The sequence below is a fragment of the Palaemon carinicauda genome, chromosome 34, assembly GCF_036898095.1.
Source record: "Palaemon carinicauda isolate YSFRI2023 chromosome 34, ASM3689809v2, whole genome shotgun sequence".
Taxonomy (NCBI): Eukaryota; Metazoa; Arthropoda; class Malacostraca; order Decapoda; family Palaemonidae; genus Palaemon; species Palaemon carinicauda.
Genome location: NC_090758.1, coordinates 22,050,916 through 22,069,042, shown reverse-complemented (window position 1 = coordinate 22,069,042; position 18,127 = coordinate 22,050,916). Strand labels below are relative to the sequence as shown.

Sequence of the window (18,127 nt, the reverse complement as noted above, 5' to 3'; positions counted from 1 at the left end):
AGACTGCCTTGTTAGTAAATTGAAAAGACTCAAGGATGAGCTTGAAAAGGCCGACTCGGTCATTTGAACCCTGAAATGGTAATCAAACTCAGAGGATGAGACGAAAGCCATAGCTGAAAATGATAAAGAAATTGAAGAATGTTGTAAGTATGAAGATAGGATCAATGAATGTTTGTCTACTCTGTCTCATCTTGCTACACCCAGTCCAAATCCTTCCAGTCTGGAAGTTTCTAGAAGCACATTGAACAGCATGCTTAAGAGCGCAACTGCCCCTTTACATAAATTCACAAGTGAAGAGGGAGAGGATCTTATTAGGTTTTTTAAGCAATTTGAAGATACGACGAAACGCTTCAATTATTCTGACTACGATAAGTTCTTACTTTTGAAACAGCAGATTTCAGGCCGTGCCTTGTCTTTGATTAATTCCCTGGACAGCATACAGCATTCTTATAACGTAGCAAGAGAGCTTTTGTTGAATGCTTTAGCTTCTCCCGTCACTAGAAAATTTAACGTCATCAAACAAATGTCGAATCTGAAACTTGATTACAATACTGAACCGTTTGAGTACATAGGGAAAATAAATTCTATTTGCTGACCCATTAGCGCTTTGAAAATAACCTCAGAGGATATTCTACAGTATTTTGCCTGGCATGGTTTAAATGAGAACTTCCAATCCCATTTAATACGTATCACCAACGAAACCAGGCCATCTTTGAATCAGAGAGCAGATAAATTTTTTGAAGCCACTGAAAGGTATTTAACCAGTCAACGACAGTAGAAAATTATGCAGAAAGCAAGAGAACGTTGTCCTAAGAAAGCTACGAGTTTTGCTGCAAATGTTAATTACCAAACAGGCCCGTCACTCAACGTTTTCAAAGTGTGTCCTTTATGTAATGAGGATGGTGACTCCTCTCATCTCATTCACAAGTGTGAAAAATATCCTGAACCTAGGTTAAAAATCAACAAGCTAAGAAGTTTGAAGGCTTGTATAAAATGTGGCAATTTGGATCACAATGAGGATACCTGCAAATTTCACTTCCGGAAGCGTTACGATTGTGGCGCTTGGCACTTCAAATTTCTATGCATGAGCCAAGAAAGCAGTGGAGTCCTGAGGGATAGTGATCAAAGTAATGTAAAATTGAAAAAGGAAAATTCTAAACAAAGTGGACGAGTTGTGAAGGAGAGTAATTCAAGCATGATATTTGTTGAGAAATTTTCTGAGTCGTTCAAAGTCTCAGACTGTAGCCACGCAATACTCCCTACCTTTTCTTACATTCTTCAGGGAGAGACAAAGATTCGTTGCATGAGGGACAGCGGGTGTCAGTCAAACTTTATATTAGAGGAGAAGGCAAAGTATGAAAACTTGCCTGTCATAAATTCTGATCTCAAAATCAAAATCAATGGATTTAACTCTTCCAAAGTTTATCATACTGAGTCTTACAAAGTGCCTTTGACGATTGGAGATCATGAAATTGCCTAGCTTGCAGGGGATATTCCTTGGCTGATTACTTCTTGAAGGACGGAAAAGATGAAATGAATAACATAGATTTTATTCTTGGGTCAAATTTTGCTTATTTTCTTCCTGAAACAACAGTTTCATTTGGGGGTAATGAGAATGATGCACCGTCGGTTTATTCCTGGACTGACGCAGGTGTAATGCTACTGGGTAACACAGATCAAATTAGGAGCATTTTGAAGCACCTCCCTCCTTGTTATGGGGAAGAAAAGACAAAAGCTGAAGTGCCTTTGTATACATGTGAGGATCTTGCCCTTTCAAGTTATAATTCTTTAGATCCTCTCCTAGATTGTGATAGTCTGACAGAAAGTGAAGGCAGGATAACAATACTGAACGTTGCGGGGAGCATCAACTATGCTTCCTTGGAAAGAGCTACTCAAGAGATCCTTGATAAGTGTTGCATAGATACCTTAAATTGACATGCAAATATTTCCCGGTAAGGTAGTTGAAAACGAAAGAATAATAAATTATGTTCTTCAAAATACAAGGGGTAATGAAGACAGCAGGTTAATCATGCCACTAATCTGGAATCACAAAGTAAAGCATTTGCTAGGGTAAAATAAAACTCTAGCTACTAAAATTCTAAATTCAAATTTCCAAAGATACTCTAAGGGTGATTGAGTAAAGCTGAAATTAATCGACCAGTGCTTTAGAGAGCAATCTGAACAAGGTATTATAGAAAGAATTGACAACCTTGATCAGTACTTAGAGGAGAATCCAAATCAAAGTTTCTTGGCCCACATGGCAGTAGTATTCTCATCTAATTTATGTGAAAATAATCCTTTACAGGGAGTAACCATGAGTCACAATCAAGCTATGTTGAGTGGACCTTGTTTAAACCAAAAGATCACCACAGCTTTATTACAGCTTCGCTTTGATTCCAAACTACTGCGTTTTGATATTAAGAAAGCCTTTTTCAACATATGCCTCTCTGATCTAGATTCCAGTAAGTTACTTTTTTTTATGGCATCGTAATGTACAGAAAGGAGATCACAGTACCGTTGCATATCGTAGCTTAAGACTTCCATTTCGTCTTGTTTGTTACACATGCATGTTATTACTTGGACTATATAAAATTTTTATGATTGACACTGATGATGATGACCAGATAAATTTGCTTAAAAGACACGTTTATTCATAATATATATGGATAATGGGAGTATTACTGCAAATAATAGTGAAAAATTTAAGTGGGCCTTTCAAGAGTTAAAAGGAATATTTGAGCCCTATAAATTTTATCTTCAGCACTTTGTAACAAATAATACTGAAATTCAAAAGGAGATTGATAACAGCTCTGGAGAGAAAACTAGCAAATCAGTCGAATTATTGGGGCTCCTATGGGATCTAGTTGATGATACCCTATCCACTAAGCCTCTAGTTTTAGATGGAGAGGCAAATACAAAGAGGAATATTTTGAAAACTATTGCCAGTCACTATGATGTATTTGGCTTCACTTTGCCCATTCTGAATCGAACACGGCTCTTTCTACATAAATTACAATGTGATTCTTCCAGTACCTGGGACTCCAAATTGTCGGATGCAGAAATTAAAGAATGGAAAAACATATGTCGACAGGCAAATTCCTCTCCCAGCCTAAGAATTAGAAGATCTGTTGGCCAGAGAAATGGAGAATATAAACTGATTGCCTTTACCGATAGCAGTAAGAATATATACGGAGCTGTTATCTTTATTCGGGATATCCAGTCATTAGAAGTGAACTTTGTTCTAGCTAAGAACCGTTTTGTGAACAAGCAATTATCTGGGAAGAGCATGCCTTCCCTTGAGTTTCAGGCCATTACTTTGGGTGCAGAAGTATTAATAGATATCTATAAGGAATTAACTGGGCCCTCATGTGTTGAAGCAATCAAAGAACTCCATTTGTTTTCTGATAGCTTGGTATCCTTATCCTGGATTAATTCCTATTGTTATAAATTAAATAAGATACAAAAACACAGCACCTTTATTCGTAATAGGTTAGAACATTTAAGTACTTTGTGTGAGCCACATCCTATAAGATTTCAATTTGTTTCAGATACTGAAAATCCAGCTGACCATGTCACTCGTGTAGCTTCATATAAAAGTACCATTAAGTCTAATTTCCTCTCTGGGCCAGTGTTTTTGAAGGAATCTGCTAACTTTTATTCAAGTCGCAGTGATATAATCAATATCATTGTACCAAACCCCAGGGCAAAACCAGTGAAGGTTTTTCCGGAGAATTATAATCAAATTAATTTCAGCTCCACCGAAGAGGAATGTGCAGAACGTTTAGCTTCAACAGGCGGGTCTTTCAAAGCCGGCCAAATTACTACTGGTGCAACCAGTAAGGGAAAAACGGAGCACATGGTGACTGTGAACACGTTTTCCAGTTTGTCTAGACTTGTATCTGTTCATAGGTACGTGTTTAAGTTTATTGGGAGCCTAAAATGCAAACTTTACTCCAGGTATCCTGAGAGGTATGGAAACCTGAGAGTTCTTGACGAAAACTTGTATGCCTGGGCAATGAATTACATAATTAGAATAGAACAGCACCTTTATTTTCCCGAGATATTCAGATATTTTGACAGTGATTCTAAGCTCGTTAAAGATATCCCAAACATTGTTAATCAACTCAATGTATATCCTGATAATGAGGGAATTCTAAGAGTGAAAAGCAAATTCTCAAGATGGAAAAATGATAAGAATTACAGATTTCCTGTTTTGCTTCCTAAGAATTAATTGTTTTAGATTTGCATGAGATAATGTATCACTCAGGCTGTTACAAGGTTTTGTCTAAAATAAGAAGACAATTTTGGATTCCACGCTGTTTCTCTGTTGTGAAACGCATCCTGCAAGAATGCATACTTTGTAGAAAACTGAAGCAGAGAGCTATTAAACTAAATCAATCTCCCTACAGGTTATTCAGACAAGAACCACCCAGTGTTCCCTTTCGCACAATATTCATAGATCACATAGGCCCTTACTTTGTACTTTACAATGGCAAAAAGGTGAAAGTCTGGATTCTTTGCATATCTGGCCTTTGGTCGAGGGCTATTGATATAATTTTGTCTTGATATGACCTCAGGTGAGTTCATTAGAGCTTTACAGCTTCATTCATTTGAATATAGAGTGCCTGAATTATGTTTATCTGATCTTGGCTCATCCTTAGTTGCAGGACCTAACATAATTACTGACTTTCTGAATGATCCAGAAACCCAAAGTTTTTCTGAAGAACAAGGAGTACGTCCATTAAAAATTTGAGCAATATTATAAAGGCCATCATTCTATTGGGGGATTAGTAGAAGTATGTGTGAAGATGGTCCGCCAGTTTCTTCATTGCTCAATCAAGAAAAATGTTCTTCAGTACAGAGATTTTGAGTTTGTGGTTTCACAAACTATTCACCTGGTTAATCGAAGGCCTACTGCTTTCTCGGAAGGTCTAAGAGATATCAGTGATGACGTAATTCCAAAACCTATTACCCCAGAGAGGTTAATACATGGCTTGGACTTAATATCTTTGAATCTTATTCCAGCAATGCAGCCGCTTCACACTAGCAATGATCCTGATTGGTCTTTAAACACTGACCCTATTGATACCATAAGAACAAGTTATGAGAAACTGAGGAAAGTGCGCACACATTTGATAGAAATAAACAATGCAGAATTTTTGAATGATTTGATGACTTAGGCTGTCAATGATAAAAGTAGATATAAGCCAGTTACCCACAAAAAATTACAGGTAGGGGACATTGTACTGACAAAAGAGGAGAATTGCAAACCTACCAATTTTCCATTGGCAGTTGTTAAGGACATTAAAACTAACGTAATTGATGAAGTAACTGACGCTGTTCTGCTAAAAGGTAAAAACAGGGAGATGGTTCGACGCCCCGTCACATCTTTAATCCCTATATTAACGCGCAAGGAAATGTCACAATCAAATATTAAAACATTGAAAGATCATATTTCTGTTAATGCTACCGATCCCACGGCAAACCTGGGGGAAGATAAGCCTCAGAAAAAAGAGAGGCCCAAGAGGAAAGCTGCTCTGCAAAGCATGGAAAAGACTCGAGGTATGATCAGTGACATTTGAAGAACCTTTCAGGAACGTAACTGTGTATAATTGGGTTTATTAACTATACATAATTTGGTTCATTTCACAATATATATATATATATATATATATATATATATATATATATATATATATATATATATATATATATATATATATATATATATATATATATTTATATATATATATATATATATATATATATATATATATATATATATATATATATATATATATATATATATATATATATATATATATATTTCCATATATAATTTGGGATTAATCCTACATTTACTAAGGAAAGAAATGTAGAACCCTTGGCCTGGAATGTAAAAGAAAATGTTAAAATTTTTCTAGTTATTCCAGAGTTCTACATTTAACAAAAAAATAAATGTAGAATCCTTGGTGTGTAGTGTAAAGAAATATCTTGATGCTTTTCGCATATTTCTGTTTGTACTGGAAAGTACATTATGTCTTTTGTTTACTTTGGTGGTGGTTGGAACTATGGGCATTTGTTTAATGGTAATTTATTTTATGGCTATAGGATAATTAGCGACTTTGTTTACTATTAACAGGCAAAACTATAACAATAGACGCAAACCAGTCTGATACTATAGAAAATATAAAGTATAAAATTCAAGATAAAGAAGGCATTCCAGCAGACCAACAACGCCTTATATTTGCAGGCAAACAATTAGAAGACAATCGGACACTTTTTGATTACAACATTCAAAAAGAAAGCACCATACATCTCGTCTCAAGACTAAGGGGGTGGGGGTGGGGAGGGGGGGAAGCACCTCATAATAAAATAAAAGTTATTAAAACTTAATCCAAACCACATATTTTTGTACAAAATTTTCTCTGTATTTTATTATCATCCCCCCATTTGGGTAAAATCATTTGTATATAATTTTGATTTGATAGTAATTCATTTTCTTCTTTACTAAATTTTTCGTTTAATAACTGGTACTCATATTCGGATAATTTTAACCTAATATTAATATCATTACCGTAAGCTTGATTTTTATAATAATCTTTCTCTGTAAGAATATCATTAATTTTTTTTGACTCTTCATCTTCATTTTTTTTTTCATTTGTGATATCCATTACTTTTTTTTTATGTAAACTGATTCTTTAATATTGTTTTCTATTATTCTATGAATGCATGATTGAATAATGGAGGAAAGGCGTGAATTTTCATTAATATTTGTACACTCATTTGCAAAAATATGGGCAAAATCTTTTGGGGTAATTGATAATTTATCAACATCAATAAGATTTTGATTCAGCAATTCACCTTCTAGATAATCTCTTAATTTATTTTCCAATGTTTTTGTTTTTATTTTGCCTAATTTTTTCATGATACTCATTGATAACTATTTCTATTTTAATGGTATATGTATATAAAAAAAGTTAAAGAATTCAGTATAATACTTTTATTCATTATTACTTATATACTTAATTGATTGATTATATAAAATATAAAACTACCAGAAAGACATTATTCTTTTTTATTTATTTACCAGAAGATCCAAATCCTTTATTGCCCCTACAAGATTCTATTTCCCATTTTTCATTTTTGATGTTTTCAACTAAACAGATATCAATTCCCGAAAAAAGTTTTATTTGGGCAATTCTATCCCCAATATTTATTTCAAAAGAATTATTTGGATGAGAATTATGCAACACCACTTTTATAGGTCCATTATAATCCGAATCTACATAATTATTCAGAGCTATGCCAGACCTAGATTTAATCTCTCCATGTATTTTGGAAGGAAATTCCATACATATGCCAGTATCAATGGCAATTTGTTGACCGACAGGAATATTTTCATTTTGAGCACTATATAAGTCATAACAAGCCGCCCCCGTTGATCCTTTAGTAGGACATTTAGCATTGTCTGAAATTAACTTATAGCTGACTTTTAGAATATTTTCCTCCATTATAATTATTTCTTCTAGGTGTGTAGTAATATGACTATATAATACCAAGAGCATTACCATTTATATGAAATATTTTTGGGAAATAATAATAATATTTATAACCTATTGTGGCAAGCCAAAACGATCGATAATTTTTTTTTGACCAAAATAATCTATTTCTGTCTTTTTACGCATATAAAAAATAGGAGAGTCACAATTACTGCATATAACTTCTTTAATTAATGATCCTTTGACATTCAGTCCAAAATTGATTGAATGTTTTTTCGAGTGTAGCTAATTTTTCAATGTGGTGTGTATACAAATCTGTTTCGTGTACTTTACAATTATTACATAATTATTACATAATTTCTTAGCATTATTATTGATTTTTTAAGTAGTAGATCTCAAAGAGTTGTTGTTGATGGGCACCATAGTGAGTATAGGAATGTGATATCCGGTGTTCCACAGGGTAGTGTTCTTGGCCGATTACTTTTCATACTATATACACATGACATGTGGTTTGGCCTAGAAAATAAGCTTGTTGCATATGCAGATGATGCTACTCTCTTTGCATCAATTCCATCCCCTGAATGTAGATCTGCGGTTGGTGAATCCCTTAATAGAGATTTAGCTAAAATTAGTGCATGGTGCAAATTATGGGGTATGAAGTTGAATCCTAACAAAACTCAAAGTATGATTGTAAGTAGGTCAAGGACGGTGGCTCCTCAACATCCGGATCTCAGTATTGATAATGTTTCTTTAAATTTGTATGACTCTTTCAAAATTTTAGGCGTGATTCTTGACAGCAAATTTACTTTTGAGAAACATATAAGGTCTGTGTCTTCTTCAATTGCACAAAAAATTGGCTTATTGAGAAAGTCTTTTAAGATATTCGGTGATCAATCTATTCTGAAGAAGTGTTTTAATTCTTTTATTCTACCTTGTTTTGAGTATTGTTCTCCTGTCTGGTCTTCAGCTGCTGATTCTCATCTTAATTTGTTGGACAGAAACTTACGGTCTATTAAATTTCTTATTCCTGATCTAGATATTAATCTCTGGCACCGTCGATCAATTAGTTCATTATGCATGTTGCATAAGATTTTTCATAACTCTGACCATCCTTTACATTCAGATCTCCCTGGACAATTCTATCCTGTTCGTAATACTAGGCAGGCAGTTAATTCTAATAGCCAGGCCTTCTCCATCATAAGACTCAATACTACGCAGTACTCTAGAAGTTTTATTCCAGCTGTTACCAAGTTGTGGAATGATCTTCCTAATCGTGTTGTTGAATCAGTAGAACTTCAAAAGTTCAAAGTTGGAGCAAATGCTTTTTTGTTGACCAGACGGACATGAGTCTTTTTATAGTTTATATATGACATTTTTGTTGTTGACGTTGTTAATAGTTTATATATGATATATCTCTTTTGACATTACTTTTTTTAGAATGACTTATTGTTAATTTGTTCTCTTCAGTTATTTATTTCCTTATTTCCTTTCCTCACTGGGCTATTTTTCCCTATTGGAGCCCCTGGGCTTATAGCATCTTGCTTTTCCAATTAGGGTTGTAGCTTGGATAGTAATAATAATAATAATAATAATACATCATCGGGTACTATTTTTTTTTAATAAAGGAATTTTACAATTTATACAAGTTGGATGTATTTGAAAAAATTGACTTAATGGTCCTACTCTACTTATTGGTAAACTCTTTTTTTTGTGTATGCTCTCCTATTAATATATAAGATTCGGTTTTGTCACCGAGAATAGGTTCAAATATTCTAATAAGTGGCTTACTTAATTGATGTTTTAAATAATAATCATAATCTAATGGAATATTATTTTCTAATACATATATTGGATCTTCAGCCCTTTCATAAATAGGACTTTTTTTAAATCCACATATAATAACGTATGGAATTCTATCGCCAAGTTTTGGAGCACTACCGGCATCTCTTTTTCTTAATTTGATGGCTAGCTCATTGTGAATTTGCTTTCCTTTATATTCTTCTGCTTTTTTTGTTAATTCCTTTGTAATAACTAATTGAGATATGTCAATCTCATTACAAAGTAATTTTGATATGGTTTGTTTGACAAAATCAAGGGCTTCTATTGGGTTTCTATCAATTAAGATTTTTTTCAGACAAGTATTTATGACCTTAGCCACGAGTGGGCAATTGTCTCTACGAATTGTTTCTAGCCCCTTGCAATCTATTTTATCATAAGTATTAGCATTTGTATAATAAAGACCAGCATATCTTTTTTTTTATTAATAAGCAAGTAAGGGAAATATATTTTTTCAAAATCAAGTTTGATTGGCTTGATAAAAGACTGAGTCACATGATTTGCCGCCTCCTTGCCCAAATTTATGGCCTCTTCTAAAGTTTCAACTCCAAAATTAATCATAACAGAATCGGTATCACCATATATAACTATAGCATTGTTATATTTTTCTTCAATCTTGTTTTCGGTGAGAGAAATCATCGTTCTTCCAAACGCCGTAACACTTTGTGATATATCTAAACAAGGCAATTTACCAATATGTGCGCCCGTAAAACCATAAACAGAATTAGCCAATATTTTATATGCCAGTTGTCTACCATCAAAGACTTTCTTTTTCCATGGATCTTCTTCGTTTTTTAATGCAATTTTCGCCTTCTTACGAGCAATCAAAAAGGATTCTAAAATTTCTAGAATTAATCCCTTGCGCTTATGACATTTTACAAAATAATTATTAGAAGGTGTAATGATATAATCGTCAGTTTTCAGAGTCATTTGATTAATATATCTTTTATCAATAAAGGTTGTATAACACATTTTATATGCTATCATTATCGATGGATATAATGATGCAAAGTCTAAAGTAACGATTGGAACTTTATAATATACTCTTTTTGGTTCAATAACTGTAGCTCCTTCATATTCAAAACTCTCCTTTTTATCAAACACCGGTAATACTAAATTCTGTTCTTTGGCTTTTCTTAGTATTTGTGAAAAAAATTTAATCTGTTGTCCTCTATTTATAACATATGATAAAGGAATGCCCGTTACGCGTGCCATTTCTATATAATTGACTACACACATCAATTTATTCAATAATTTTAAAGGAAGAATAGAATCTTTTAAACAATATTCAGCCAGTCTTTTTCTAGTCTGATCATTACCATTTTGTAATTCAGAAATTATAGAATGATGAACATCTTTTTGTTCGTTAAGAAAATGATAAGATACAGAATTTAAAGTATATGACCGAAGTTTGTGTTCTTTTTGTATTATTGTTAAAAGGTCCATTAAACACCGTCCATCTATGTTAATGATTTTGTTATTTCTTTTTCCTATTTGTTTGTTTTGGGTTATGGTATCTAATATTGTAGATTTTATTCGTTTTACCCTTCCTAAATGAGCAAATACTGGCAAGTATAAATGCTTGGCGCGGTTAAGTAAATATGGTAAATCAAAATTATTAATATTATATCCAGTAATGATATCGTGGTCAATAAACAATAGGAATTTTGACCAATTTTCTAACATTTCTTTTTCTTCCTGAAATGAAAAAAATTTAGAGCCCACAATGGGAGCACAACTATTCAAAGTAAAAACAACACTTATGAATGGCTCAGTCTCTCCGTGCCGCGTAACAACATTTCCAATTTGTATGACCGGATCTATTTCGGGTTCTGGAAATATTCCCCGTCTTCCCCCACACTCAATATCAAAAGATAATATTCTGAGTGGGGCAATAGACGCCCATTCTCCTACGGGTTCATAAATAATTATTTTTTTCCCACTCAAAAACGTTAACCTCTAATTGACAAGTAGTATTTTTAAAACTTGTCTTATTATTTTTTATTTCCCACTCACCAATAGGTAACTCGATCCAACAACAACCAGGCATCTGAGCATCTGTCATAAATCTAAGTGTAAAATCAACATTTGATTCGTAAACACGAAAGTGAGTGGGATGTTTATCTATCACTAACCAATTTTCAAGAATAATCTTAGCTATAGATATTAATTTTGGTAAAGCCACAGTAACTTTAAAAAAACACAATGATGACGATGATTTTTTTTCTTGATATCCATATATACTTTGTTTAAACACCCCATCTACACTTAATACTTATTCCTTTAATTTAATTATATCTTTTGTATCATTCAAGTAGATTTTTTGATTCAGAGCCCTTTTTATTTGGTCTGAATATGAAACTTGTTTTTGTGAATCTAATAAATTCACAGAAACATATATATAAGGAAAAAATCCAAATACATTACAACAAATAGTATTCCCTATATCATTTAATCCAAATAATCTTATTATGGGTACCTGCTGCTGCTGCTGCTGCTGCATATTATAACCACCACATTCCTTTTTTCTTACCGGATAACCAATATAATAATCAATATCCATCTGCTGAAAATACAATTTATTTGTATTGGGAGTTGATAATGGTGCTGATGGCCTATTCCATTCTTGGAGGAACCTATTTTTATTATCACCATTTTCAAAAAATTGCCGCAATTTGCTTGTTTTACAACTCATTTTGAATTATATCTTATGAAAAACTATTAGACGTTATACCAATTTCATGTAAAGCCGTTTAAAAATAAACGGCTATATATATATATATATATATATATATATATATATATATATATATATATATATATATATATATATATATATATATATAAATATCTTTTAAATTACCAGGAAAATAAATTTATATCAAATTTGTAAATTGGGTACCTTTTTGTTATATTAAAAAATAGCAACATATTATGCATTCCTTTTTAATAAAAAATGTTTACAAGAAGAACAAAACAAAGATGATTATGATAGTATTACCTATTATATGTTAAAACCCAAAGACTTGGCCTCACGGATGACATATAATATAAAAATACATGGCCATAAATTTGAAAGTATTATTATTTATTGTATAACTGATGTGATAAATTCGAAAGAATACGCTATTTTTCCTAAAGTTGGCTAATCTGGCAATTATTTCATGATGAGTGTTTATGGATTTAATAATATATTTTTAAAAGAAATTTATAAAGAAGATATTTACCAAGACGTAAAAAGTATGATTGGTGTTTTCATCACCACTGAAGAAATTTATGATAAGGGTAAAATACCTCCACTTTATAATGCGGTGAATTTAGACGATGAAAAAGACAAATTAAAAAACGAATTTGAACGTGGATCGTTCGGGTCGTGTTCCGAGATTACAATTTACCAATATTCAATAGCGACAAAAGAATTGAATGGTTTGAAAGAGGTGAAAAGGTTGATAATACAAAATAAAAATGATTTTGTTATGCGGGTGGATCACAAAGTTATACCCTATATTAATAATCAAATGTTTGATGAAAAAAAAGTATCTCTTAAAAAATAATCCTTTCGGTAGATATTTCATGATTTTCATGAAAACATAATAAAATATTATCATTGTCGATATCATTAATATCATCATTAGTATGTGTAAACATTAAATTAGAAAAATTAATACGCCCGAATGATAGCAAAGTATTAAATTGAATATTAATATTATTTATTATTTCATCTATTAAAATTGCGTTAAAACAACATTTTGCATAAGAAATGTTAGAATAATTATCCGAATTTAGACGACTTAACTCAACTAGCCTCTGCCTGTGTTGTTCGGTTACAGAATATTTAGAATGAAGAGAATTATTGGAAATGATAAAGGACAGGAAAAAAAGCTTCGAATTAGTATTATTTTCTTGTTGTTTTCTAAAAATTTCTAAAAGGGACACAAATAACATATAATCATCTAGCCACGTTTTAGGATCTAGAAAAATTATAACAATGAAATTATTAATATAGTTACAATTCAGGTATTTTTCCTAGTTGTATAATTCGTCCTCTAGAAATAATTTTTTATTGTTTGTTTCAGAAATTTTTATATATAAACCAAGATTTTCGTCTATGTCCTTTAAAATCTTTCTTTTCTTTATTACTTTTTGGTTATTTATTATCAATATCGATGTTTTTTGTTTTTATAAGAAGGATTATTATTATTTCGGGGTGTGGTATGAAAATAATGATTATATGTTGTAGTGTTGATATCATTATTGTTATTTTTTGGATAACAATAACAACAAAAGGAAAAAAAAATTCTAATATTAAAAAAAAAAGTATGATTATTTCTGAAATATTATTGTGGGTTATATTTATAATCTATGTAGGACTTTTCTGTAATTTATTACAAAAACACTTATTTAAAAACCCTTTTGATGAATTATATCCTCCTATTGGTTTTTATTTTGCATCGCCTATATCAAATCAATATTCTGATCATTCATATTATAATGTATCGGTGTTTTCTAATGAAAATTAATTTACTCTTGATTTCATGATTCATATTATGCCACAAGATTTGTATTTCTTTTTGAATGATAATAAATTAATTTATCATCCCAAAGAAGAAGAGTTATCTGAAATGTGTGATCACGAATTTCGAAAAGCCTTTCTCGTTTTATTAGACAAAAAGGACGATGATTCAACCAATGTCATATATACTCAAAATATATGTCAGAGAAAATTAGATTACTTAAAAAATTTATACAAAAACAAAATTTTTTCCAAAACATTTGATAAACTACAGAATCCGGAAACGATAATAAGTTTAGTTTTGAATTTGGTAGACAAGGGAAAAGGTTTCAGAAAAATTCTTAAACATGCCAAGAGATAATAACTATTCACAGGAAAAAGAAGGAAAATTGTTAACTGAGCTGAAATATTCACCTTCACATGATATGTCAAAAATAATAACCGAAAATGGAGAGACTTTTATGCAATTAGATTCTATGTACGAGTATTATGACTACAACAGTGGAACAAAAAAACAAATTGTTGATTTTGAAAAGGACGTCGAAATCATAAAATATTCTAATATTAAAATTGCCGACATTGATCATAACTCAAAGAGCAAACTACCGATTTCACCTTGTTTATTAAAATTATATTCAGGAAAAATAGTAGTTTTCATTCCTTATTGTGAATTAATTGATATTATTCAAATTTAATTTGGAATATAATTCTAAAAATTCGATGGTAGATATAACACAATTTCCGTTTTTATTTTTAGGTAAAATACAATTGTTGGAGAAACATATGTACAAGTGGCTTTTTTCGTATAATTTTCCTGATTTTGAGTAAGAAGTCTTAAAATGTTCATGAAAAGGACAATATACATTTCTAGTATCATTATTAATATCATTATTACCATTTTTCGTGTTGTTGTGCATATGTAAAATATTTTTACATTTCTGGGTAGCCGACGAGAAATCATTTGTTTTGTTGTTCTTGTAATGATTATTTTTCTTCTTCTTCTTCTTCTTCTTCTTCTTCTTCTTCTTCTTCTTCTTCTTCTTATTATTATTATTATTATTATTATTATTATTATTATTATTATTATTATTATTATTATTATTATTATTATTATTATTATTATTATTATTATTATTATTATTATTATTATTATTTCTTGGAAACTGTTTTATTTTAAGTCTATAGAATTTTTCATCGTCGACATATATTTCTTCTAATGAATAATTTCCCATTATTATTATGATGATGATGACAACAAAGAGGAAGAAGAGTATAATAAGTATTTATTCCAATTTGCAAAACCCTTTATACTTAATCCTCAAATAACTTTTAATAACCTTTTTGAAATTTTCTGATAAATTTGAAATTATTTCATCATATACCAATCCACCGATCATGACTACTGATGTATAAATTGAATCTTTGGGGTCTGGTATATTGTAAGTTGATAAAACGAAGGGCACAAAAACACTTGGATTGATTATTATATATAAATTTATAAGATTATTGGCGTCTTCATAATTTAATATAAAATAATAATAACGTGGGGAATTATTATCCTTGTTTTCTTGATTGATTCTCAATTGTCCTATTATATCGAATTGTTTACCTTCTTTGTGATTGAAATATATTTTATTTATATTATTCGAAGAAAAACTATTTATTATATTTTTTTTCTTATTGTTTAATAAACTTTTCTCTTCTTCTATTATGAGGATATTTTTTTGGTTTCGGTTCATAAATTCATTTATTTTATCAACAACACTCATATTAGGTCTCGTTGGGGAATAAAATATCCCATCAATATACGTTGACATTTTTTAAATTTAATTAACAAATGGCAGAAAAATCATATGTATATGAATTCAATACAACACCACATCATATTACTGAACGTTTTAAAAAAATATTTGAAGAAAAAACCTACGATAGAGTAATATTAGGTATAAACATATTTTACGTATGTCCTATAAATATACCAAAAGATATGTTAGAAAACAAAAACAAAGAGTATTTTTTAAATTATGGTAATATTAACAAAATCTATTATATATTAGAGGAAAACGAACGAGACACGAGTATTATAACTGTCATGTTTAAAACCGACCAACATTTTATAAATTTATATTTAGTATTTAATAATAACATCATTGATTATAAGAGAAGTTACATAATCATGGGGCAAGACCCCTCCTTAAATATATCTCTAGTGATTCCTTTCCTTCTCTCAAAGGATGATGATTGGAAAACGTTATTTTATGGTGTTTTTTTTTGGAGGATGGGATTCATATAATGTCTCCTTATTTATTCCAAGGATTTTTCAGAAAATATACAAATAAAGTAAATAAGAATATATTGTATTTGAATGTAAGAAATACAAAAGGAATAATGAAAATGTTATATTCTGACATAGTACCTATTCCATACATCCCTTATTTTTATCACCTGGTTTGTCACGCAGAAATGGAATATATTTTACAAAAAGATGAACCAGAAGAAGATGACCCATAAATTGATATTGTTAATAATACTCATAAAAATGGTAGAAACTGAAACCAAACAATGTATATATATATATATATATATATATATATATATATATATATATATATATATATATATATATATATATATATATATATATATATATATATATATATATATATATATATATATATATATATATATATATATATATATATATATATATATATATATATATATATATATATATATATATAGTGGATACATAAAACACTTGGGTCAGTTGGCCAATTATTTTAATAATCAACTAAAAAAGAAAATATGTCAAATAAAACTCAATTATATGGATTATGGGATTCGCGTTTGTACCCATCATCAGAATACCATCGTCTTGTTATATATTCTAAATTTTGTGATAATATTATGAACGCTTCAAGTGGATGTTCGGAATGTATCAAAAATTTGTGTTCAGTACAAATTTTATCTCTTATTGAACAAATTGCAACGTGGTCAGTAACTGATGGAGGTATATTTACAAATGGGGAACAATATCTAGAATCAATAGACACTAACACGAAAGATACAGAAGGAAAACCAATATTTATGTTATTTATTTCTATAGCTAAAATTATGCCACATGAAATGGCAAATATATTCATGCCCGCAGTAATTGATCATTTTTGTCAACAAATTGGTAAAGAACAAATAGATACAAATTCCTTGAACCAAAAAATTAATTTTCATATATTATTTGATACATTTTCCCCTTTGGTTATTGCTAAAACATTAGACCTTTCTCATTGTTATCAAGGTTTATTATACAATTATTTTTTTAGACACTCGTGGGAGGTTAGGTTTCGTATAAACAGACTTACATAACAGAATGGTATATTAATCCCCATCGCGTATTTTATGATGTCAATTTATGTTATGAGCTAGTAGAGCGATTAATGTATAAAATACGTAAAGTGGAATTACCCGCTATTATTGGATGTTTTGAGCCAGTTTTAAATCCAATAGCATTTTGTTTAGAGTGGATGATTGATGGATTTTTTCATGTCATGGAGCCTTGTATTTTAGCTGGAACTCGTGATTGTAATTTTTTGAAAGTAAATGGGGCATTAATGCGTGGCTTTATAGATGTTACTACACAGATAGATATTGATCCAAAAACAAAGACATCCTTTTTAGCCTTTTTGGGACATTTATCAGATGCAAACTTTGAGCAGGTTATTACTAACTGGTTACCAATATTTTCCCAAACAAATCAAAATAATTTTGATCAGTGCTCTGCTGTGTTAGAAATGTTGGTCGAAAATGTTATTCATGAAGGAGATTTGGCATCTCTTATTTGTGAAAACAAAGAAGATATAGTTGATAGTTTTGAATATTTTTCTGAAAATAAGTGGTTGTGTATGTATTTAAATTCGAACAAAATGTCAACCACCACCCTTGAAATGGCTAAGGTTGCCATATGGAACGAGCATTGGAGATTATTCAGCCACGTATTAGAAGATGGGAATTTTAGTCCAGGAATTATAAAACATTTAGCAGTATTTTCAAGTAATAAAGTTATTGGAATTGAGAAACTATTGAATAAATATCACACGTGGTTACCAAAAACGCCAGTGATACCGGAAGGATTAACTTTATTGCAATATTGTATTAAAAATGAGGTTAGTAATTTTTATCAAATATTAAAACTAAGCCATATAAAAAATAATTGGAATGTTCCTGGTTTAGATGGCCTAACTCCCATTATGACCGCCTGTTGTGTTAAAAAAACGAATTA

At 30.6% G+C, this 18,127-nt stretch overlaps 1 pseudogene; it reads right to left on the bottom strand.

Annotated features, from left to right (window-relative positions):
- Positions 1–4,602: 4,602 nt before the first annotated feature.
- LOC137626755 (DNA polymerase delta catalytic subunit-like) lies at positions 4,603–17,237 on the bottom strand (annotated as a pseudogene).
- Positions 17,238–18,127: the final 890 nt, after the last annotated feature.